A 27,570-nucleotide genomic window follows, 5' to 3' on the forward strand; every position below is an offset into this window, starting at 1 on the left:
TGGCCGCAGTCAAATGACTGAAACAAGTAAAAGAGTAAAGAGTATATATACACACACACACATACAGGTTTGGCCAAATCTAAGGTTCTCTGGTAGTTCAACAGTTATAGTGGGACTTTGTCCCACTGGGTTTGCAGGACATCCTTGTTGAGCTCTATGGATCATTCAGGACAAGGCTTGTCTTCTAGGCTGTACTTTCCGGCTCAGAATTTCTGGGACCAACACTGACACCAGCTTATGCTTATTGTCTGATCCCCATACACTGCATTAATATTCCTTGCACTTTCTGTTGTGTTGTTGCCCTTATTGGGACTCATAATGCCAAATATGCTCCTTTGTCACTTCCATCATAGCTTTGAAAAAAAAAACAGCTGTTAAAATCGAACTGCACTCTTCAAAACTTGCACTAAGAATAAGTACAAGGTAAAATTACTACCTGCTTTTTATTGCAAGTTGATGCAAGTAGTTTATCCCACCCATCCCCAACTTTTAGTTTGTGCAATTGAAAAAAACCCACATTATTTATGGGATGACCCAATAAAAGGCACCTGTCCAAAGTGTTGTGCAGTAGGACTGAACCTGAAACCATACAGCTGAGACACACGTGAGCAGACACACGTGAGGGTGAATGATAAAGAGCAACATATGTGTGAACGAGAAACATGAAATACTAATTGTATTCATAACTATTAAATGAGATCCAATATTGATTAATGTTTGTGCAAATGACATAAATTAACTTTCTTTTTTCACTTGTTAAGTGCATGCATTCATTAGGCTCCTGTGTGTGTGTTCATATGTTGTGTATCGTTATTTTGAATAGGTTTTTTTTCCACTCCTGTTCAAGTGTTTTATGTGTCTGCATGTTGTTTGCGTTTCCTTTGTCCTTCAGAGTTAGCGACACCTCTTTATATGGATGGAAGCACTCCGTCGGTTACGACGACGAGGGTTCCGGTTGATCCGAATCAACGGAACAGCCTGCTCGTGAAATTAACATGTAAGTGGCTGAGCACTCCACAGACACGTGTACCCTTAACGTAGTTCTCGGGGATATTCAGCGTGACACAGAGTGTGACAAGGCCGGCCCCTTGAAATACAGGTACAACAGAAACAGGAAGTAAGAGTGAGAGAAAGTTGTGATGAAAGAGTACAGCAGGGATCACCACCATCCCCTGCCGGAGCCTCGTGGAGCTTTAGGTGTTTTCGCTCAATAAACACTCACAACGCGCGGTCTGGGAATCAAAACCGCGAGTCCGCTGCCCTAACCACAGGGCCATTGCGCCTCCACACCTCTTTATAGTATGTTAGTATAATAAAACTGAACATTTTTCATTATTTAATATTTAAGGCAGCAAGCTGGCAGAATCATTAGCACACTGGACGAAATGCTTAGCAGCATATCGCCCATCACTACATTCTGAGTTCAAATTCCGCCAAGGTTGACTTTGCATTTCATCCTTTCGGGGTCGATAAATTAAATACCAGTGAAATACTGGGATCAATGTAACTGACTAGTCCCCTCCCGCAAAATCCAGGCCTTGTGCTTATAGTAGTTAAAATTATTTAACGCTTCTCTTTTAGGGTTTCTAAGGGTCAAATTTCCTCAAAATATTTTTTCAAGCACAATGGCTTATATCCAAGGGTACCCAGTTTGGAACATTTTAACACCACAATGTAGTGCTCAGTGAAAAATCAAAAGCACTTACAATTTCAGTAGTATATAACATTCCCATACTCAAAAGTACAAAAGGAGACTAGCCACTCAGTAAAGATGAAATCATCAAAATATAGGCAAATGAAAAAAATATATATATATATACCCCAAAATAGGAACTTGACAGTCTAGATTTTTCTATAAACTGAAAGACAGATACTGACCAATTTAGCAGTTTATCCAGCCCAAACATTCTGTTTTATGTTAAGACTGACCAGATCAAACTTATCACACTTACCCTACAATGTCACTCTAAAAATATACAAACACATCATTGAAATCTTGAAGCTATAAGATTAATGTGTGATTAATTCTGAATAATTTGAAGAAATAAACAATACATTTGACAAAGAAATCTGAATGCTAAAAGGTTAATGAAACAACTTGTACACCACTCTCTCTAGCCATTTAAATATATATTTTTTTTAATTAATGGATTTAATCAGCAGGTAAGGAGCTGGTAAAGTCAGGAGCCACATCAGGTTTCATTGACTGTTTTCACATGGTTTCTACTGCTGGATGCCATTCCTAAAACCAACCAATCTGCCCACAAGATCTAGTTTATCCTCCAATCAGTCTGCACAGTCAAACAAGTTTGACACTCCTGAGCTAGCCACTTGTTTATTCCTTCTCGAGCCATGCCTGGCTCGTAAGGGCCGGTTTCCCAGTTTCTTGGCGTATAGGTTCTCCACCTGGACGGGACGCCGGTCCGTCACAGGTGAGCTGCAAGAGGAAAGAGCGAGAAAAAGCTGTGGTGAAAGAGTCAGCAGGAGTTAGCCATTACCTTCTGCCGGAGCCGCGTGGAGCTTAGGCGTTGCGCCATAAACACACACATTGCCCAGTCTGAGATTCGAACCCATGATCTCTTGACCGCGAGTCTGCTGCTCTAACCACTAGGCCATGTGCATAGTCACTTGCATAGCCAATGAGTTGATACAGAATGAGACCATTCTCAATGACTTAATGTAACAGTCACATCTTCAACTGCTACAAGCATCAAACTGACAGAATGAAGATGCAGTTTAAATGATGCCACAAGAGGTTTCTACTGATGCCCTCTTCATAGAGAGACAACTACAAAAGTTAACAAAGAGCAAACCACTGTGCCTTGCCTTCATTGCCTGGAGAAAGCCGTCCACAAAGTAGCACCTTCTGTAACAATATGGTTGCTAAGCAAACTAAGTGTAGATCAAGGGGTTGTGAGAGGTGTGCAAGCCACGTGCCTAGATATTGTCAGTAAGGTAAGAGTTAATGAAGTTCAAGACACCTTCCAAATTATTATAGTTCACCAGGTCATAACAGGATTTTAAAATAGCTGCTAATGGGAATTTCTACACATTAATGACTTAGTTCTCATTGCTGAATCTGACGGGGGGGGGGGGGGGGAGACAAACCTAGAAGCAAAACCTAACATCAACAAGCCTAACAGTAAATCTAGCAATGACTAAAATTTTGGATAACAGGAAAGACAAGAGTACCACACCATGGAAAGTGGCCATAGTTTATCTGATGTAAATATGGTTTCAAAAGAGATGCAGTGGGATCATATGGAGGGCGACACAGAAGAAAGATTTTGAAGCAGCAAAAGTAGTTCGTAGTAAGAGTACCCATGAAATAAATTCTTTCAAATGCTCAGAGGGAAGGAGTACCCTAGTTGTGGTGGAGGCTGTTCAAAAAGCTTAGCAGCCAGAGTAAGAACAAAGAAAGAAAAATTCAGGAAGCTGTTACCTTTGCTGACAACAAGGGGTAGATTGAATAGCATTTGTGTTTTAAGCGCATTGCTGTTATAGGGGGAAATGATCAGTGAACGTGGAGGGAATGCAAAGGCTGGAAAGGAATGAGGCAAGATACTCCACTGGATACATAATGTTATAAAATGAGTGAATGATGGAGCACAAACAAGCTGAGGGGAAAATTCCGAATAAGAGGAATCAGATATAGTGGGCAAGAGAAAAGATTTAGTGTGGACATGTGAAAGAGAGTTGGATGAAGAAGTGCCAAGAGTTCCAAATAGAAAGAAACTGCAGGAAGAAAACAAGAAAGACATGGGAAGTAGTGAAAGTTGGACCTCACACATGGCAAGATGCTCGTCTGGAGGAGAGAACCAACCCATGCAAGCTTGAAAAAAGATATATGATGATGATGATGAAACTTCTATATTTGGTACATGGCTAATACACTTTTGAAACATGGGCATAAATAATTTAAATCAACCCCAAAATAATGAAATTCCAAGTCAGTTTCAGTAAGATTCAAATTTAGAATTGAATTCCTTACCACACATACTGATGAGCCTTATCAAACAATATTGAGCTCCTATCCCTTTCATTACTGTATTTATTTTGAGATTTTCAGAGGGGTTTTTTTTTTTTTCAATTACTTCAAATATAACAAAGAATTTAGTAAAATAACTTAGTTATTATCCAGCTAGTGTTAGGAACATAAATTGTAAGGTTTGGTGGAAGATTTTAATTCAAAACTTATGAAAACAAGACATTTGTACTCAGAGCCGGAGCCGGTTTCAGCCGGGTTGGTCATGAAAGGGTTAAGGTAAGTAACCAGTAGTTAACACATTTATTTACAAGCATCATCTCAACAGACCCTTGCACATTTATATATAGAAGCTCCTAGTGTGTAGACCTAATTTCCACAGAGGTTTTAAAGAAAATGACAAAGAAGACTATCAGGAGAACATTGGCAGATATCTACAGAGACTTTAAAAGACAATCTTAAATGAACAATTATGATAAACAATTAACTATCATACTTTGCTTTATCATAGCTCACAAAATCACTGATCTTTTGAAACACATTTTCTATATCTTTAACAAACTGCACTACAGAAAACAAAAAATAGTATTAAAATTTATTTCAATAACAACTAACATGCTCTCATGCTTATTAAAATTCAATCTTTCAAGGTAAAAAAAAAAAGTAATACTATAAATGAGCTTGAAATCTCTTTATGAGTATTTCAATGAAAATAAACTAAGATAAAAATAGAGAAACAAAGATTTTATCACTTCATGTCTATAAAGGAAATGGTTAATACTGGTTGACTATCAAACCGGATGCACTTGGTTAATTCAAAATGCAACAGATTGCTAGAACCAGATCAGTAAATAACCAGAATTCTTCTAAACAGTAATTAATTAAAAACATAAGTAAAAAAAATTTGCTGATAACAAAGCAAACTATTTTAACTAGCTTAACCCTATACCATTCTGATTACTCAGTCAAATGTAAAGCTTATTCTTCTTTATTCACATTGTTTGCAATTATCTCATGACACAGAGTTTGATAATGTAACTGTTTACTTGTAGAATGACACTATGGTTATGTGAGAGGACAGATCAAACGGTTTCTTTTCATTATTCCCAACACGATTATATAAGAATAACTATGAGAACGAAATAAAAACAAGAAAAATCAATGAAAGCAACAAAGCTTAGAAGCAAATAAATAACTAGGACTACTCTAACTGTTGATGATGTCTGATTCATGAAAGCCACATTTCAAGGAACCCCCAACTGCAGTCAACGTTCTTAAGGTAAAAACAGTGTCCCCTTTTTAGTTTTTTGGTCTGCTTTGGTGAGGTGTAGAAAAATATTTTGTGAAAATATGTCAACTGGCACCAAAACTCAGATGAATGTCACAATCAAACTAATTACCCTTAACGAACTGGTAACCGGCACTGTCAGTAACAACGATGAAGGTTCCAGTCAATTCGATCAACAGAACAGTTTGCTTGTAAAATTAACATGCAAGTGGCTGAGCACTCCACAGACACATGTACCTATTTCTTTACTACCCACAAGGGGCTAAACACAGAGGAGATAAACAAGGACAGACAGACTGATTAACCCTTTAGCATTTAAACCGGCCACATCCGGCCAAAAGTATTCTGCCTGTTTTATGTTCAAACTGGCCAGATCTGGTCTCTCAGACCAACCCTACAATATTGTTTTAAAAATTAACAGCTACCTCATTGAAATCTCATAGCTACAAGATAATGCATGATTAGTTCAAAACAATGTGGATGAAAAAGCATTAGTTTTGGCAGAATAATGAGAACACTAAAGGGTTAAGTTGATTACATCGACCCCAGTGCATAACTGGTACTTATTTAATCAACCCTGAAAGGATGAAGGGCAAAGTCGACCTCGGCGGAATTTGAACTCAGAACGTAGCGGCAGACGAAATACCGCGAAGCATTTCGCCCGGCGTGCTAACATCTCTGCCAGCTCACCACAGACACGTGTACCCTTAACATAATTTTCAGATAGATTCAGCATGACATGGAATGTGACAGGGCAGGCTGGCCCTTTGAAACATAGTTACAACTCCAACTCATTTTTGTCAGCTGAGTGGACTGGAGCAACATGAAATAGTGTCTCGCTGAAGGGGACAATGCACCACCCAAAACTGAACTCACAACCATACGATTGTGAACCAAACAACCTAACCAATAAGCCATGTGCCTTCACAATTTACCCTTAATATATTTCATTAAAGCTAGTCACAACAGAAAATTAATTATTAATGTATTCATATTTCTTTCAATACAAATTATTTAATTATACAAAGTGTCTAAATAAACAAGAAAAACATCATAAAATATCAAACAAGTCCTAGTGTTTGAGTGGTCAGCATTAAAAAGGTTAATCAGCTGTAAACTACTCCAAATAATTGATCTTTTTTTTTTAGTTTACACAAGCTGTAAAGCAGACTAATATGAATAAAACACACGAGTATGTATGCAATGAATTTGCATTGTTTAACATTAACACTTAGGAATATGAGTAGCCGTGAGGTCAACATGCTGGACAACTGACCACACTGCCATAATTTCATATCTTGTTACACTATTACAATGATTTGCTGCATGCCCCCCGACCACCACCACCAAACAAGGCGTATAAATCTGCTTGCTCTAGTTCACCCACTAAAAATAGTGCTGGATAACAAACAACCCCCACTGTAAAAATAGTTGCTTCAAAACACCCAGTAAAGAAAGCAAGCATGCATATAATGCATATATATATATATATGGTCTATCGATCAATTATTCGCGGGATCATAAAAGGTACTTCATCCAATGACAGATAAATACCATTTAATAAGCACAGAATTTAAATATGAACTACTAAAAGTTTCATGCTCTGATAAAACAATTATAATGCTATCTTGCAAGGTTTCAAGGCTCAAAATAAAACAGTTATACAAATGGTTTCACATGTTGAATGTATATCTAAGAGAGGGAGAGTATATTGATGGTGTGTGTAGAAATTTGAATTAACAATAGGAAAGCCTCCTCATGAGAAATTTAATATTAATACTGATTTAAAAATAAGATCAACAGAAAATGAAACTGGAGTGAGCAAAATAGAATGTAAAAAAAAAGGTTGTTTTAACAAATAAATTACGTGAAATATAAGATGTCTAACATATTTGAGTTTTATTAAATTGAATTTACAATTTTTTCTACAAATTTTTAGCGTATTATTTATAGCATGTGGATACAAACTGTAGCAGCAAATATGAGGGTGGAAACCCCTCAAAAAAAAAAAGAAAAATACACAGCACTTAATTTCCAACTAAACAGAAAAGATAGTAAATGAGAAAATATAAATATATTCAAGAAAAAAAAAATGCAAAGATCATTACAGCCACAACATTTTAAATAACATTCTAGATGTGATAGAAACAATAAAACTAGCATTTCAACATTTGGCATGGATTAGATGGATTTGCAACAATGCATGTTTCATTTTTAGTTTAGTTTCTACACTGAATGTGCATTTTATCACAGCACCAGCACTAAAGAGGTTGCCATATCCTCAGCAAAACAAAATAAAAAGGTCCTCTCAATGCCATGTATTCTCCACTCATCTGCCAACCACTTTGCAGTGTGCTGGGAACATATTATCTTGGCACCAGCACTAGAGAAATGTCAAGTCCTCGACAAGTTGGGGAAAAAAAGGGACCTCTTGACCCTACGATTTTCCCCATGCATTTATTAACCACTTTATACAGTATACTAGGTGCTATTTATCAGGGCATTAGCAGAAATAGTTGCCTTGTATAATTTAATGGTGAAAAGTACTTTTGAGACATGTTCACTTAGGTAAATAGGATAGAGAGCTAGTGATAGCAGAACAGCCAGAATAAACAGGTGAAGGGAATAGATTCATTCATTGTTCAACACCCATTTTCCAAACTGGCATGGGTTGGACGGCTTGACTGAGGTCTGGAGAGCCAGCGGCTGCACCAGGCTCCAATCTGGTCTGGCAGATTATAATGATAAAAATGGTGGAAAAGAAGAGACAGAGATTGGCTAATGGTAGAGGTTAGCAATGGTGAGAGTTAGAGGTTAAGGGCAGAGAGTACAAACAGGCCCAGTGTAGACTCTTATACAAGAGAACAATGGAGGGGGAGGGAGGTTGGTAGACTCCCTATCGTCTGAGGTGAAACAAATGGCAAGAGTGACAGGAGTGGAGAGATATGTGGTAGAGGGGCTGGGGTTGAAGAAATGAGCAATAGGGAGAATGGTAATGAGAAGACGAGAGACAATTAAAAGAAACCTAACACACAAATGAAAATATTCCAATGAAAATTACTCTTATTGATATTAGAGAAATCTTTGAGCAAGAGGAATGATCAAGATATTGACCAAGTTGGTAACTTAATGGAATAATATCAATTTCCAATTTTAACTATTGAAATAGAATTAAACAGAGAAAAAAAGAGAGGGAAAAAAACCTCCATTTAAAATGAGAAGTAAATGTTATCCATCTGCCATACTTCTTATTAAAATGATAGTTTAACATAGACAACATGCATTATGTAACAATGATAGATCAATCACATCGAACGGCTCATCAATTCAGCTGTCAGTATTCATGGTTTGGGAAATTGGATTTCATCAAAACCTTGTCTACCAATTGTTTACCTAACTCCAATACACACCACACACACACACATCATTGTGTGTTATATTATAATCTTATGATACCAGGCAACTCCCAAAATACATCATGAGAGTAAAATCCAGTTCCAGAACATTAAAAGTCACTCTTAGCAAATCTACAACTGGAGATTAATGAAATTAGCCAAATGTTTCAAGAGCCTCGAAAAAGCTTTACCCTGATTCAATAATGTTTTACAACAAACAATTCAAAACAAATGTCTTTTGTATAAAAAGATAAACGCTTATTTAAGCTGATGTAGCACAACAAAAATAGATTAATTCATGACTATAGAGCAACATAAGTCTGAATACACCAAACAGTTTATTTATAGATCTAACACATATCACTAATCCTTTTAATAAATTTCAATTAATCAAAACGCTTTGCCTGGCTATTACTTTCACCACATTAACTTGATAAACATTATGGCAGGCAAACTGGACGGAACAGTATGGGACTGCTAGCTATCTTACAATAAGTCCAGGGATTTGAACTCAGATGTGAAGGACCATAACTAAATACTCCAAGGCATGTTGTTTGCCACTCTCCTCATACTGCCATCAACTTGCCCGTGTTTAACTCTTTAGTATTCACGTTATTGTCAAAAGTAATGTTTATTTATTCACATTGCTTTCGATTAATTATGCCTTATCTTGTAGCTATGAGATTTCATGTGTGAGAAGACTCGGCAAGCCAAATGAGACCATAATCTCGTGGTCTATGCCAGGGGCGTTATCAACCCACTTATGCGTACCTTTCCTTCACTGGACACTAAAACTCTGCTTGTGAAGACCTGTTGAGGCAAGTGAAATCAAAAATCAAAATCAAATTCGATGACTGGCATCCATGCTAGCGGGGTGCAAAGAGCACCATACGAGTGTGATCATTGACAGAGCGGCTAACCGGCTTATATGCCAACAGCACTTAAAAGGCACCATTCGAGCGTGATCGTTACCAGTGTCGCAGTGGCTATCTGGCCTCCGTGCTGTTGGCACGTAAAAAACACCATTCGAGCAGGATTGTTACCAGCATTGCCTTACTGACACCCGCGCCGGTGGCATGTGTAAAAGATTTGAGCGAGGTTGTTGCCAGTGCTGCCTGACTGGCCCTGTGCCGGTGGCACGTAAAAAGCACCCACTACACTCTCAGAGTGGTTGGCGTTAGGAAGGGCATCCAGCTGTAGAAACTCTGCCAGATCAAGATTGAAACCTGGTGCAGCCATCTGGTTCGCCAGCTCTCAGTCATACGTCCAACCCATTCTAGCATGGAAAGCGGACGTTAAACAACGATGATGATAACTTAATTTTTAGAATGACATTGTAGGGTAGGTGGGAGAAATCACATCTGGCCTGTTTAAACATAAAACCGGTAGAATATTTTGGCTGGATATGACTGGTTTAAATGCTAAAGGGTTAAATAACTTAAAAGGCTAGAATGGAAAACAGATGCTGATAATAATAATAAAAAAAAGCTTTTATTCACTTAGAGAAACCTAATAAATTTAATCATTATCATTAAACAATTACAAAAATATTAATAATGAATTATATTAGCTCAAATTAATTCTCAAAATATACAACAGAAAACAGAAGTGTTTTAGTAGTACCATACTGAGAAAATTACACATCTTTTAATTCATCCTGTCCAAAACCGAGAAAATTTAAATAGCCTTAACATGGAATAAGTCAGCAACATACTAAAAAAATAAAGCTTATGAATCTAATTGCAAAACCAAAGTTTTTGTCATCATTGTCTGACATCCACTTATCCATGGGTCAGATGCAATTTATTGAGACAGGTTTTCTAGGGTCAGACACATTTCCTGTCACCAACCCTCACTCATTTCCAAGAAAAATAATATTTCTTCCCACAGCCACAATGTTATTCATGGATGATTGAAAATGAATGAGACTGCTTGTATGACAGGGGTGCTCGTTTACAATCATCACATGGTGTCAAAGGCAAGGGTGTACACAAACACATAAAATGGGCTTCTTTTAGTTTCTGTCTACCAAATCCACTCACAAGGTTTTGTAGGCCCAGGGTTATAGGAGAGGACACTTGCCCAAGGTGCTGCACATTGCTAAAAATTATAAAAGCAAACTGAATTATATGTATATGAGGGAAAATCTCAATTTTTTTTTTTTAGATAAAGGTGGTTAACAAGTTTGAAAAGTTAACATAAATAAAAATGAAATTCTATAGTTATGAGGTATTTAACAGCATAAAGTGTTTGTGTGCAACACAAGGCCTAGAGACAAAAACAATATTGGTACTGAGAAGTCAAAAACAAGCAAGCTGTTTTCAGTAGAAGTAATCTTCAGATTTTTCTCTAGGTTACTATATATATATATATATATATATATATATATATAATATATATATATATATATATATATATATTAATTATCCAAGTAATTTTGTTCACAAAAATTCTAATCAGCATTTAAAATAATTTAGATTCTAAATGTAAAATCTGTCTTTTCATTACTGTTTATGCTAACTAGCCTTTGGATCAAGAGACGGACATCAATGTTCTTACATCGGTTCACGTAGTTAGCAACAGTGCATGCATAAATACACACACACATTATATATATATATATATATATGAACAAAAAAAAAAAAAAAGAGTGTAACAGGCAACAACAAAACATTCAGACAGACGATACAAAAAAATGACAAGGAAAAACAAGGACGGGTCATTCGGTGCTTTCAATCTTCAGTTGAGTATCAGATCATCTTTGCAGTTTCGGCCGGTTAATCTTGAGACTGCTCTAACCTGGCCGGTACCAAGAAAATCTAAGCTAAGAGCACTAGATTCTTTGGAAGAAAGCAAACGAATGAATACAAGAACAAGGATGGAAAAAAAAAAAAAATTGGAGAAATGGTACACAATTACAAATACAAACAACAGGTGTCTTTCAACTAAAGATAAATTAAGCTGGCATGTGTGAGTGTAAAAATTAAACACAAAGGTAAAAAGAACAGAGTGTATTAGGTTTACGCTCAGGAAAAATAGAAGGAAAAGCCTATTGTTTTGAGCATACACAGAAAGAAAAGCCAGGGAGGGGGGTTAGAGAGAGAAAAGAACAAATGTTGATTAGATGGTCACTGAACAAAATACTCAGATGATGAGGCAGAAAAACAAGACAAAAATCATTTCATATTTAAGAGTATATAAGAATCAGTTTAGTATGTACCATAAATGCAACAGAAAGTTTGCACTAGGAGAAACAAGAATTCTTGCAAAGATGTTTTACTCTTTTGATATCAATCTAACACTATCCCTGCTGTCAATGGTACAAACTTTCTGATTTGAAGTGATCTAAATTAAAAGCTTCCATCAAAAATTCCATGGTGATTTCCGTTCCAAGCACTAGCTCCAACTTATTTCCCTAAATTCTTCATTATTTTCAAATCAATTGAGACAAAAACAGTGCATTTCAACAGAAACAGGATAACAAAATGGTTAAGTCTTTCAAAAAGATTAACTCATCATCATCATCGTTTAACGTCCGTTTTCCATGCTAGCATGGGTTGGACGGTTCAACCGGGGTCTGGGAAGCCAGGGGGCAGCACCAGGCTCCAGTCTGATATGGCAGTGTTTCTACAGCTGGATGCCCTTCCTAACGCCAACCACTCCGTGAGTGTAGTGGGTGCTTTTTATGTGCCAGAGGAGGCTGGCAACAGCCACGAATGGTTGGTGCTTTTTACATGCCACCGGCATGGAAGCCAGTCAAGGCAGCACTGGCATCAGCCACGTACGGATGGAGTTTTTTAGGTGCCAGGGTAGGCTGGCAACGGCCACAAACGGTTGGTGCTTTTTATGTGCCACCGGCACGGAAGCCAGTCACATAATAAATTTCTTCAAATTACCATAGCTTGAAAGAAATATTGGGTTGGCAAGAAAGTAATTTCGTTTTTGTCAATGTTATGATTTTTTCCTTTTGACATTTGATAGCCGTTACTTTAGAAGCGAATTGCACGTAATTTTGTTTACAGCTGTTAGTTCTGTGTCACTTTTAACATGGAGTGCAAAGACGAACATTTTCACCATATTTTTTTTTAATTTCTGTAAAGGCAAGAAAGCTGTTGAAGCCCACAAAGAGAAATGTGAAGTTTATGGTGTTGATTGCTTAACAGAATGCACATGTCAGAAACGGTTTAAAATATTCCATTCATCTTTGAGATTTTTCACTCAAAGACGACCAACATTCCGGTCGACCTACTGAAGATCATGATGACCGAATCAAAGCCATAATCGAATCTGATTGTCATATAACTGTGCAAGAGATTGCAGAGAGGTTAAATGTATCACACAAAACAATTGAAAATCACTTTAAATGTCTTGGACTCGTTAAGAAGCTTGATATTTGGGTTCCACATAAATTGAAAGAGATTCACTTAGCACAACGAATCAATATTTGCAATATGCATCTTAAACACAATGAAATCAAGCTTTTTTTGAAACAAATCATCACTGGCGATGAGAAATGGAATGTCTACAATAACATCAATCAGAAACAATCATGGTCCAAGTGCAATGAACCAACCCAAACCACATCGAAGGCGGAATTGCATCAAAAAAAGATCATGCTGGCAATTTGGTGGGATTACAAAGGTGTTGTGTATTTTGAGTTGCTTCCAAGGAACCAAACAATCAATTCAGATGTTTATTGTCAACAACTAATGAAAGTGGAGGAAGCAAAGTAAAATGGCCAGAACTGGCAAATCATAAAGGAATCATGTTCCACCATGACAAAGCTAGACCATACACATCTTTGCAAACTTGTGAAAAATTATTGGAGCTTGGTTGAGAAGTGATGTCCCATTCACCATATAGCCCTGACTCTACACCATCAGATTACCATTTATTTCAAAGTTTGCAAAATTCTTTGACTGGCAAAACTTTCAATAATGATGATAACTTGAAATAGCACATGCTTCATTTTCTGGCTGATAAGGACCAGAAGTTGTATGAGTGTGGAATCATGAAGTTGCCAGAAGGATGGCAAAAGGTCAAACAAAATGGAAATATATATAATTGATTAAAGTTCATTCTTTGTATGAAAAAAAAACAACTTTTATTTCACACTAAAAAAACCGAAACTACTTTCTTGCCAACCCAATATAATCAATTAAACTAAATTTAGTATATAATCGGTACACCAGCTGTAAAACCCAAGAAAATGAAATGCAACATTTGATCTCTACAAAATAACACAAAGAAGCTCAAAGACCAAATACAAAGAATGTCATACAAATGCATCTTCTTCAAAGACTGATTCCAAATCTAACGATCTGTACAGTAACGTTTGCAAAACAGATGGATTTATGAATTTGAATAATCTGCTTCAGGCACACTCACAGAAATAAAAAAAGCATTCATCAGATAAAATATTTTCTCATTTTTTTTTTAATTATATTTCTAAATAGGTATGTAATTTGTATTTGATAAAAATGTCAAAAAAAAAACCCCCTTCAACAACACATGTAAATGTGTAATAAGAGTTATCTGAGTAATTTTTTTATGTGGATGGGGAGGAGTTTGATGAAATGAGACATTCTTTGAACATGTTTGTGAATAACAAATGAGATGAAAGTTCTCAGATAATCCAATCCAAGAACTCCATTATCTTGTTAGAGATTGCAGAAAAAAAAATCTGATTAAATTTAGGACAAAACAATTATATTCTTTTGACTATTTGGTACAAAGCCAGCTTTCTGTTAAACAACCAAGCAGAGTGGAAAAAAATAAATAAATAAAATAAAAAAAGCCATTAAGATGTTCAGCAGTTCCCAAATTATGACCCAAAGCAATTTAAATCTATGCTGATTCTTCTTCATAATTATTTCCACAATGGTAGAAAGCACATTAAAATTTAAGTCTTCCATCTTAAATAATGTTGAAGAAATGGTCAGATATTTTGGAAGCATGAGTTACTTGGTGATCTCACTAGTGCAGGTGCCGTGTAAAAAGCACCCAGTACATTCAGTGAAGTGGTTGGCACTGAGAAGGGCATCCAGCAATAGAAACCACAGAAAGTCCTCTGGTTTGCTGGCTCCCTTCATCTAACCCATACCAGCATGGAAAGCAGAAGTTAAACATTGCTGATGATGTGGTGAGTAAAGAGTGTATATTAGGTGAGCACCATCTGAGCGTGATCATTGTCAGAGCGGCTAACCGGCTTCCATGCCGATGGCATGTAAAAGGCACCATTCAAACGCGATCGTTACCAGCACCTGTGCCAGTGGAATGTGTAAAAAGGTTTGAGCGAGGTCGTTGCCAGTACCACCTGAATGGCCCCTGTGCTGGTGGCACATAAAAAGCACCCACTACACTCTCGGAGTGGTTGGCATTAGGAAGGGCATCCAGCTGTAGAAACTCTGCCAGATCAAGATTGGAGCCTGGTGCAGCCATCTGGTTCGCCAGCCCTCAGTCAAATGGTCCATAAAAAGCAACCACTACACTCTCGGAGTGGTTGGCATTAGGAAGGGCATCCAGCTGTAGAAACTCTACTAGATCAAGATTGAAGCCTGGTGCAGCCATCTGGTTCGCCAGCCCTCAGTCAAATGGTCTATAAAAAGCACTCACTACACTCTCGGAGTGGTTGGCATTAGGAAGGGCATCCAGCTGTAGAAACTCTACCAGATCAAGATTGAAGCCTGGTGCAGCCATCTGGTCCAACCCATGCTAGCATGGAAAGCGGACGTTAAACAATGAGGATGAAAGCAACAATGAAAACATACTCTGAGTGTGCAAACTGTATTGGTGCAACTAACAGAAGAGCCAACTGTCTTGTTTAAGATAGTCATTAGTGCTAACAGCAGATCATTCATAACTTGATACCTTGAGAATAATGTGAGTGGAATTCACTTTGTATGTACCAGCAACTAGCAAACATGCATTGGCTATTTAGAATGTGCTGTGTGAGTAAACGGATCATTAGCAAAATGAAAAACAATTTACGTTAGAGATTTCTCAAGGTACACATTGTAAAGATAGAACAAGTAAAAAGATTGTGGAAGGTTAGTAGACTGGCCAAAGGAAATTAGATAAGGATTTTAGGACATCAAATTTAACACTTCCATATGCCACACACTGTCAAATGTAATACATGTTTACCAAAAAAAAAAAAAATTCATGCATCATCTCAAAGCTTCAAGATTTTTATGTTTATTTTGTTGTTTTAGAATGACATTGCAGAGTAGGTGTGAGGCGGGGGGTCCAGCCAGTCTGAACATAAAACAGGTAGAATATACAGGCCAGGCGTGGGCCGTTTAAACGCTAAAGGGTTAAATTAGTTTAACCCAGTATTTTCAGTGTTGTTACTTTTCAATAAAGTTTGCCATTCTCAACTAGATTGGAAGTGTCTGCAGTTACAGTAGCACATTTTGCTTCTGGTCACCTCTGTGAGTCCCTTTCAAGCCAGTTATTTCTTTTACTAGCAGTATCACCCGGCGTTGCTCGGGTTTGTTTCGACCCTTTAGAATTGGAATTTTTGAAAAGTAAAAATTTGGCATTATGTAGCTTGTTATTCTTTTTAAGTGAACATTTTTCTGGTTGAAATACACCAAAAAATCGTAGAAAATAGGGCTTTTCATAGAATAAAAAAAACACCTTTTTGATGTAAATAATTTTTGGTGTTAACATGGTCCGATTTGAATTTTTTCTTCTACGGAAGGAAGAGAAAGCCTTCTTCTATCGTACTCCAAATTTTGGTCAACTTGCGCCGCAGGGTCTCAGAGGAGATAGTGTTAGTTGAAGGCTACCAAACCTGCCATACACAGACAACTTCAGCTTTATATGTATAGAGAGATTGGTGATGTGAATTCTATTTACATTAAACTTTATTGATTAGATATCAATAGACAATCACTAATTCAAATATGAATTGATGAAGAGTCCTGGGTGACAGTAACAGGAAAAAAACAAAATTATCAAAGACGAGTATGGATCTGCCATACTGCAGACTTATTCAACTCATGGCAGCAGAGAAAACTGAACATTAACATGATGAATTACAAGAGCAACCATAGAAGCTGATGGACCACTTATTTGTGATTTAGATAGGTGCAGGCATGGCTGCATAGTTAAGAAGCTTGCTTCCCAACAATATGGTCTTGGGTTCAGTCCCACTGCGCAGCACCTTTGGCAAATATTTTATTACAGTCCAGGGCTGCCCAAAGCCTTGTAATTAGATTTGGCAGATGGAAACCGAAAGATGTTTATTTGTGTGCACATGTGTGTGTATATATATATCATTTTTATATATGCTTTTGTTTGAACCCTTGCCTTGACATCATGTGATGGCTGTAAATGAGCATCTCTGTCATACATGCAATATTGTTCGTTCCCAGTCTTCTGTGGGAAACATCTGGCCCTGGGAAATATTATCTTACTTGCCAAAAGGTGAGGGCTAGCAACAGGAAGGGAATCCAAATGTAGAAAGCCTGCCTCAACACTGTCTGACTCATGCAAGCAAGAAAAATGGGAACGTTAAATAATGATGTATTCTAGAATTAATATTATCCTTGATCAAGAGACCAAATTTTTCTAGCCTCACTCAATTCTAGATTAACTCCTTAGAATTCAAATCATTCTATCAAATCTAATGCTTAGATATTCACATTGTTTTGAATTATCATGCATTATCCCAGAGCTTCAAGGTTTCAATGATGTGATTGTTTATCTTTAGAAAGACACCTGTCTGCCACAGCAGAATTGAAACTGGTGCTGGTGTCACATAAAAAGCACCCAGTACACTCTGTGGCATGGTTGGTGTTAGGAAGGGCATCCAGCCATAGAAACCATGCCAAAACAGACACATGGAGCTTGGTGCAGCCCTCAGGCTTACCAGATCCTGTCAAACTGTCCAACCCATTCATCATCATCATCATCGTTTTGCGTCCGTTTTCCATGCTAGCATGGGTTGGACGGTTCTACTGGGGTCTGTGGAGCCAGAAGGCTTCATCAGGCCCAGTCAAATCTGACAGTGTTTCTACGGCTGGATGCCCTTCCTAATGCCAACCACTCCGTGAGTGTAGTGGGTGCTTTTTACGTGTCACCCGCACAGGTGCCAGACAGAGCTGGCAAACGGCCACGAACGGATGGTGCTTTTTCAGCATGGAAAACAGACGTTAAATGATGATAAACGGTAGGTGCGAGAGGAAGGATCTTTTTGGTTTGAACATAAAACAGGCAGAATACTTGAGCTTGTTTACATGTTAAAGGGCTAAAGATGACGATCCAAAATGATGTAAAGCTGTTAAAAGGTAGAAAAACTGCCATAAAAACAAACTTCAATAACTGAACTATATTATAGGACCCATTTTTAATGCTATTTCCAATCTTTATTTAAAGCTATTGTTAAATGTACATCAGTTGTTACCTAACCCAAACTAGAAATAATGAGAGCAAGGTATGATAATTTTAGAGATGATCTAGCCCCACCCCTCCCCAACCAAGTTTCAGTGGTTCTTTATCAAAGAAATTCTATTCTAGCAATTCTTGACTCTCCCATCATTAAGGATTTTTAACATTCCTCTATTCTGACCTTCAAGGGCCCACACAGGTTGTAAGATCTTTAGCAAATGCTAGGAACTAAATAGCTGTAACTGATAAAAACTACTTTTTCTAAGTGAAAACTGAGAGAAATAAAAAAGTAGGATGCAATACAGCTTGTTTAAAACCCAGCATTAAATAAAAAAACTTAATAGGGTTGCTTTTATTTAAAAAAAAAAACAAATAAATTCAAATATCCTAAAAATGTCACATTAATTGTAAATGTGGCATAATTGTAATAGGTGTAGGAGTGGCTGTGTGGTAAGTAGCTTGCTTACTAACCACATGGTTCCAGGTTCAGTCCCACTGCGTGGCACCTTGGGCAAGTGTCTTCTACTATAGCCTCGGGCTGACCAAAGCCTTGTGAGTGGATTTGGTAGATGGAAACTGAAAGAAGCGTCGTATATATGTGTATCATCGTGTGTATATGTTTGTCCCCCTAGCATTGGTTGACAACCAATGCTGGTGTGTTTACGTCCCCGTAACTTAGCGGTTCGGCAAAAGAGACCGATAGAATAAGTACTAGATTTACAAAGAATAAGTCCTGGGGTCGATTTGCTCGACTAAAGGCGGTGCTCCAGCATGGCCACAGTCACATGATTGGAACAAGTAAAAAAAAAGTGCAAGTGACCTAGTGGCTAAATGCATTACTTAGGAATAAAGGTTCCGACTTCAAATCGATTCCAATACTCTGTACACACCTTGGAATAAGATATCGGATAACCAGAGACCAAGCAGATTGCAACATGGCCATCATCATCATCATCGTTTTAATGATCACTTTTCTCTGAGTCAGACGCAATTTGTTGAAGCATGTTTTTTGACAGCCAGATGCCCTTCTTGTCATCAACCCCTACCTCCCTACCTGTTCCAACCAAAGTAATTTTGGCCCCATGGCTGGACAGGCTTTCATGGAAGATTAGAAATGAATGACAACTTGTTTGATGAATGCACTCATTCACAACTATTGTGCAAGGTCAAAACAAGACACCAAAACACACACACGACAGATTTCCAAGGTGCCTTTTGTTAGGACCGAACATGAAATTGTATAGTTACTCTGCGAAATGTAAGGCTTATTCCTTTCACATTGTTTTCAATTAATCATGAATTATTTTGTTGCTCTAGAGATATCAATGATGAGATTGTTTACTTTTAGAATGGCATTGGAGGGTAAGTGCAAGAGAGTGGACTTGGCCAGTTTGAACGTAAAGCAGGTAGAATATTTGGGCCAGACAAGGCTAGTTTAAATGCTAAGATATAAATATTAAAACAAGTTACACAGTAAAGTTGAGATTCATAGTTTCATCTCTTAGAATGAGGCATACTGAATGAGAAAGCTTCTTGGAGTTAATAGCAACTATGATGATGACACAGTGTACAGTCAAGATGTAAGTGAGACAAAATCTTAGTCACACAGTTCTCAAAACTAAGAACAAAAGGTGAAAGCAAAACAACAGTATTTCACTTGTTTTTTTGTTTGGCAGAGCCTAGAGGAAGATGCAATGTCTGTGGTCACCTCCACAGGCCTTTCTAGACAAGTGAGATAAATCTCAATGTTCCACCAGCAGGAAAGACAGGAACAGAAAGGGCAAGGCATAATGATTAGTGCAGAGCCTGGGGTACTGGACACAATAATGACGGGTAGAGAGGAGAGAAGTACGTTGAACTGGCGTCAGCTCAGCCAGTTCTGAGGAGCAGGGGCCATTATAGTTGCAGTAGAAAGGTTGAGTGAGGAGATACCACCTGCTGGAGCATTTCTATGAATGACTCGATGCTAGTCAAGTAGTCTTTCCTGGATGCATTTCGGAAGTAGGTAAACAAATTAATGCTATGTAAAATTGACAGAGAATTGATTTTGCTTCATAGAGTTTCATATTAATTGGTTAGACTGACCAAAACTGACTTACGTGCTGATAGCACATCATTGTTTTCAATGAATGTAGCTATAAATTTCATTCTTAAGAATGTTAACCAGAACAACCAACATATAAAAACATAAAACAATAGAAAATCTATGTAAAACAAAATACAACTAATATATCAAATCCCAGTTTGTAGCATTTCCCCACTTCGACATATATGCTAGATAAATAAAAAGTAATAATTTGAAAAACTAATTTCTCAAATATTATGCCTAATTTGAACTGGTATTTATATTCAGAAAAACAGCCTTTTCAAAACCATCAATCAAATCCATTGTTGTGTTCCAGAAGAGGAAGCAACTTACACAAAATCTTAAAAGTACAATTGAAAACTGGACACACCTTATTTTTTTGTTTTCTACACAAAATGATGATCATGATCATTTAACGTCCATTTTCCATGCTGGCATGGGTTAGACAGTTTGACAGGAGCTGGCAAGGCCAGAGAGCTACACCAGGTTCCAGCCATTTGTTTTGGAATGGTTTCTCCAGCTGGACATCCTTCCTAACGCCAACCACTCTGTAGAGGGCACAGGTGTTTTCTATGTGACACTGACATTGGAGAATTAATTACAAATTATAGAAGTGATGACAGAGTTCCAGTGTTGAGAGTTGTGTAATATTGTAAAGATTGGGAGTATTATACAAGAGTGGATCTTTCTCAAAAGCAGAGAAGGTATTTTATAGCATAAATCTAACAAGGTTTCTCAGGGAATGTCTGAAAAAATTCCAAATGCACAAAAGCGATTACCAATGGAAGCAAACTCTAGGTCAAGGTTCATTAATTAAAATGAAAAGCTTTATTAATGATACATGTACGATAGTTTCAGCATTAACTAGTGATTCCCATATCCAAACTATAGCAAATGCCTTTGCGAGTATGGTACTAATGTGTTAGTATGGACCAGTGCTTTTCAAACTTTTTGCTGGAGCGGAACCCCAAGGAAACATTCCACTGGCTCGAGGAACCCCTGTGCAATAATTCAATAGTCTTATGCACAAGCATCTGCACAGGAGAATTAAAAATTGCTGCCGATTTTAGCAGTTTTGTAACTTCTTGCGGAACCCTGGTTGAAAACCACTGGTATGGACAACCGTTGACTAATCGAAAGATGACAATTGCTATAGTTGGGATGGAGGAATTACTGGTATCATTAAAGGAAGCTAATATGACAGACAAATGCAAAGACCAAAAACTAAGATAGATAGATAGACAGAACGAATAAGGACGAATATATCTAACATATATATCCAACAGTGGCGGAAAAAATAGCTATAAATTCATAGTATATTTTCTTCAAGATGTTACCACTGCCTGCCTTCTGTACTGAACAGATAAAAAAAAACAAAAAAAACATAAGTTATCAATATTTCGAAAAAAAGATTTAAGCTAAACCCAACTGCATCTCCCCCCCTCCTCTGGCTTACTGCCTTTAATAAAAATAGAAAACACTGTAACACACAACTGAAAGTAAAAGAAAAACTCAAGCACATTGTGCACGACTAAAGCTTTCAGTGGATTTGGTAAGACGGAAACTGAAAGAAGCCCGCCGTGTTTGTGTGTGTGCGTGTGTGTATCTATCCGTGTATCAGTTTGTGTTTGTCCCCCAATTATGTCTTGACAACCGATGCTGGTGTGTTTACGTCCCCGTAACTTAGCAGTTCGGCAAAAGAGACCGATAGAATAAAAATACTAGGCTTCAAAAGAAATAGGTGCAGGGGGTTGGTTCGTTTGACTAAAAAACCCTTCAAGGCGATGCCCCAGCATGGCTGCACTCCAATGGCTAAAACATGTGTGTGTGTATGTGTATATATATATATATATGCACACACACACACATATATATATGTGTGTGTGTATTTGATTTTAAACCAAGAGAGGAAATACTCAACACAGAATGAGAATAAACATTTACTATAGCGCTGAGATTATTACTCTTAGCGATAACAGATAATGATCTCAATACTACTACTATATATATATATGTGTGTGTGTGTGTGTGTATGTGTGGTCCATTTTGAGGCTAATAAAAAATAAAGCAAACAAGCTTCGCCCCAGCAAAGGAAGGATTCCATTACCTCAAAAATATGCGCCACCTTTTGAATGTTTATCGACTGAGGTGGCGGGAGGGGAAGTGCTGATGTTCTGTTGGTATATTTATAATAATAATAATAATCACATACTACCAGCTACCCACAGAGAGAACACTATTTAAAGGCCCTTATAAAACAAATCGCTCCCACCTATATAATATTATATATATATATATATATGTGTGTGTGTGTGTTAGAAGTATTGGGGGTGATGTACAGATTTAATACATATGAAAGATAAAAGGTGTTCAGAATGTTGGATGGTTGTAAAAATATATTTACATAACACATATTTCCTCAGATATGAAGAAATAATATGTGATGTGTAAATAAATATACATTTTTTACAACCATCCAGCATTCTGAACACCTTTTTTCTTCCACACACATATATATATATATACACACACATCCATACAATGGGTGAACATATTGGAGAGAGTGGGATCTAATGGTTTATAGGATCAAAACCTACGCGGATATTGCAATATGTGTGTGTGTGTAAGTAAACCTGTTCAAGTGGTTACAATTATAGTGTGTAATCTTTGCTCTACAAACTTCCACTACTCAGGCAAAAATATGCCAAATTGCAAAAGGAAATTTTCAAAACTGCAGGTTATTTATTGCCGATCGGTAATTCTTAACCCAATTCCCATATTCTAAATTCCTACCTAGATAATAATAAATAAATAAATAAACGTCCATTTTTCGGAATTTAAAATAAATTAAATTAGATAAAAAAAAAAAAAAAGGTGTTAATATGTTTGGGGGGGGGAAGGAAGTCAGCGCAAAATGAAAACAGAAAAATGTATTTTTATAATAAATTTCGACAACCACGAATTTTTTTTTTTTATAATGGCAAAGACTGCTTCGAATATAGGGAAATTCGTCAGTTTAAATATGAGGATTGTAGAGCCAATTGTTGTGTAAGAAGCAGCGTGTAGAATAAATATAGAAAGACGGCCATATTAACAGTGAAATCCAGAATAGATTTTCCACCAGAAATCACTGAGAGACAAAATAAGCATACCACGAAAGAATTAGATGCAGGAAACTCTTGTAGGATTCAGAAAAACAACCTATTTTATCAAAAGAAAAGGCTGCTAGGAGGCATGATCAATGGGAAACGTGATTTATTTCGTCTTAATTAATCTTTGGTAAAAAAAAAAAATCGCCAGAAATTTGGTTTAAGTGGGAGGGAAAAGTCTGTTTCATAGAGAAATATAAGATTTGTTTGTTGGGTAAAAATTAACAAAGTTTCTTGATTGATATAAAATAATGTGGGATATTGGACAGAGTTGTTGGAATAATGAATTTGCAATTAGGCGGGTTTTTTTTTTATATTTTTAACCTTTCCTATCCGAATATGACCGAAGCATCGACGAGATTACACAGAGTAACACTTGAAAACGAAAGGCTTTTATTTCAAGAGCAAAGTGTATTTATACAGATTTTTTGTCCATGCAACAAAACAGCATTTCGCTTCTAGGAGGAATTAAGTGGCCCTCGATGAAAAGGCTATTTAATCCTTTAGTGTTTAGATTATTATTCTGTCAAATGTGATGTTTGTTTATTTAAAATGGTTTGAATTAATCCTGCAATATTATCTTGTAGTTTAGAGATTTAGTTTTAGCATGACATGGTAGGGCTGAGACGAAAGGTGAGATCTGGTCAGTTTCAATATATAACAGGTTAAATATTTTGGCCAGTTTGAATGCTAAAGGGTCAAAACATTAAAAATTACAGAATAGATATTCGTGTGGGTAAAAAGGAGAGAATTAAAACTGCAATGAGTGAGGAAACGATGTGTAAACTTAAAGAGTAAAATGATACAAAGTGCAATTCTTTGACATGAATAATATTGCCTGGAAAATGCTTCTCAAGAACCGATTGATCACTTATGATATGGATATAAGGTAATAAAATAGTCATTAGGAGCTTATATTTGCAGAGGACTGAGAGGTTTTCGCTTATTTTGAGAGTAGTTTGAATCCTCAAGTCCAGATCTTTAGCTTAGCAAGACGAAGGTATAACAAAAAATTTGTGGGAAAATCAATGTCTCTCTCTTTCTCTTCGAGTCTCTCTGCACATAAGCAAAAATAACCATCACACAAACAATAAGATATTTTTGCAAGTGTGGTGGGGAAATATGTGGAGAGACATTTAATAAAAAGTTGATCTGGAAGGAAGTAGAAGAGAGATGAAGTGAAGTGAAGTGAAGTTGAAGGCGATAGAAGTGAGGGGAAAAAGCATGGCTGGTCTGGTCTGGTCTTCTTATCAAAAATACACAAAAATATTGCTTTGGAAAATTACGACAAAACCTCAATTAAAATACAAATTTAAAAATCACTGATTAACAATTAAAAATGTGTAAATAAACCATAGCATATTCACAATGTAAACAAAATAATTGATCACAGATGGAAATGGAAATTTTAAGCAACTCTACCTTCGCCACGATCCTTTTTTTTTATAATTTAATATATTTGTTGTTACAACTTCCGTCTCAGTACAAAATATGTGTATATATATATATATAACTATATATGTATGTATATATGAATGTATATATGTTTATATACACAAGATGATGAGGGGTATATATATATATGTTTTCTTCTTCTTCCTGGAGGGGCTGTTTTAAGTCTCAGTAGCTAAACCTCGGTATACTCATCCAGAATTTTTCAAAAAGGTCGCATAACAAAAAGAGGAAAGCGCAATAAAACTTTAATTTTCATTGTGTTTTTGCTGTGGTGGGTTTATTTGTACCATCGGTGTCCGGAGGTGATCCGAGTGAGTGAGTGGTTGGTTGGTGGTGGTGGCCACGGGCAGAAGCGCAGGACGACTCACTCAGGCAGCCAACAAGGAGACACAACAACAACAACAACAACCGAAGCCGAGAAGAACGGCAGCGGCCGCCATATTGGACAAATGTTTGGAAGAGAAAAGAAAATATGAAAAGAGGCGAAGGCGGCAGCGGCGACGGTTCGCCTCCAACAACGACGACTTTTTTTTTTACAGCTCTGGTGGTGGACACGCAAACTCACATCAAATGTAAAGACATAATAGTATTTTTTTTATGGGGGAAAACACACAGAAATTTATGTACGATTTTCATTATTTCAGTCGCTCTGACGGACAGCAACAAATCCTGTCAAGACGCATTCCTGCAAGATGGGGGGGATAGGGAGAGGAGGAGAGGAAAGGAGAGAGAGAGAGAGTTCAAACGATGACAACGGACCGGTGTTGGAGGGGGAGGAAGAGGAGTTGCTATATGTTTGTGTGAAGGTAGGAGGAAGGGGAGGCAGGAAGAAGAGTTGCTATATGTTTGTGTGAAGGTAGGAGGAAGGGGAGGCAGGAGGAAGAGTTGCTATATGTTTGTGTGGAGGTAGGAGGAAGGGGAGGCAGGAAGAAGAGTTGCTATATGTTTGTGTGAAGGTAGGAGGAAGGGGAGGCAGGAGGAAGAGTTGCTATATGTTTGTGTGAAGGTAGGAGGAGGAAGAGTTGCTATATGTTTGCGTGAAGGTAGGAGGAGGAAGAGTTGCTATATGTTTGTGTGAAGGGAGGAGGAGAAGAAGTAGCAAGAGGGAGGGAGAAAGGAATGAAGGAGGAAGGAACCAGCTTCTTCTTTCTTCGTTAGTAACATTCGTTCGACGGGCAAAAGAGTTACGAGTGCAAGGGGAGGTAATACCGAGAGAGAAAAAAAATAAAGGAAAAATCCAAGCACAAAAATACCATAACAAATGGAAATGGCAAACCAAGTGCTTTTAAGACAAGATTTATTTACGAAATTACACCCGAAAAGAATCGGTGTAATCAATGAAAAGACTAGGCAAAAGATGCTAGACATAGTAATATAGATCGAAGTCTGTCATAAAATGTAGTTTTCATTTCAAAAAGTTGAATGCAAGTAATTTTAAATATTTGTCGATACAGAAAAAAATATTGAAATTTTTCCAGATTTTGAATATTTTCGTGTTTTGTTTGTGATAGCTGCTTCTCGAAATAAATACAGGTTCTAAAGTGTCTGACGTCGATAGATCGATAGATTACCAATTATTTAGGGATTGACTTCAACTGTTTGTTAGTAAAAAAATAAAAACGGGTACATTCTTTCAATAAGTAAGAGATTACGAAATCTAATGGTCTTCATAACATATAGCATACCATACCTCGAATTATTTCGCATCAGAAGACCATAGATACAGTGGGGCGAACTGTATATATACAGTTATATAAATATATTATATATAGAGATATATATATACTTCATACAATAGTGTATTGTCACCAAATGGCAATAATTTTGCTCGGGGAGGAAAATACTATCTCATAACCAATTATAATAATGACAAAAAATGCTTCGTTAATCTTATTATGATGCTGGAAGAGTCATGTATTAAATATGTAATGATCAAATTAGATTAACAAGAACGATGAAGTGAAAGACGGTGGTGCGATGGTTGTCTTTGATGAGAAATGGATTTGTTAATAAAAGTAAGATTTTTTTGCAATGGCGAAGATAAATGCACTTTGAGCATTTATTTCTGTATTCGTTGTTACCATTTTTATTAGGCTGTAGTGTTGTGGAGGTGGTGGTGGTTGTGGTGGAGGTTGTGTAGTTTCTTACCTTGAAAACTCGGCCACGAAGTGAGAGGAGTTGACGGCGAAGAAGATTTTATGTTGTTGATGGTGATAATGGTGGTAGATTTTTAACGAGCGAAAAATGTGTGGCAGGGGGATAGTGTGAGATGAGTGTTGTGAAGGAGGCGCGGGCAACGGTAGTAGGGGCTACAGTGTAATTATTAAATGGGAGGGAAAGAAGAAGAGGAATCTAACATGCAAATTAAAGACAAGATCATTAATCCGTAATGGTAATAACTGTATTGAAAGAAAATCTCTCTTAGGTTGTCCGTAAGACTCGCTAAGAATATTTGTGAGAGGACTTAACAGAAAGTAAATTTACCAATGCTAAGTAGGGGAAACTGTAATACACACAATTATTAATTCGAAAGCATTTTATTTTATTAAAGCATTCATTTAGACGATATTCAACGTAAGATGAATATGTCATTTATAACAGGGTTTTAATTAAATACATACTAAGATCGATAAGAATTTGTAAGCGTCGATATCCTTAAAATGTGTTATATTCTTACAATAAATAACGAATAAAGTGGCTAAAACAAACTGTTAATGTTTCTAATAATAATGATATGAGGAACTTCTTAAAGTTCTTAATTTTATAGAAGAAAAAAAAGTTTGAATGAAAACGGCGCGAAATCTGTATCATCTCGA

The 27,570-nt window shown here is 36.9% G+C and overlaps 1 protein-coding gene across 4 annotated transcripts in view; it reads right to left on the reverse strand.

The window, feature by feature from the left end:
- The window catches only part of LOC115218247 (sister chromatid cohesion protein PDS5 homolog B), a 75,204-nt gene extending 48,153 nt beyond the window's left edge, over positions 1-27,051 (reverse strand). For 3 of the 4 annotated variants that reach the window (XM_036508456.1, XM_029787983.2, XM_036508457.1), the window contains exon 1: positions 26,903-27,051. The gene's annotated coding sequence lies outside the window, so the exon portion shown is untranslated. Of the gene's footprint in view, positions 1-24,721; positions 24,784-26,902 lie in introns of those variants that run through there. The other variant, XM_029787982.2, reaches the window with a different exon arrangement.
- Between the last annotated feature and the right edge of the window lie 519 nt (positions 27,052-27,570).

Source organism: Octopus sinensis, linkage group LG13 (genome assembly GCF_006345805.1).
Source record: "Octopus sinensis linkage group LG13, ASM634580v1, whole genome shotgun sequence".
Lineage (NCBI taxonomy): Eukaryota > Metazoa > Mollusca > Cephalopoda > Octopoda > Octopodidae > Octopus > Octopus sinensis.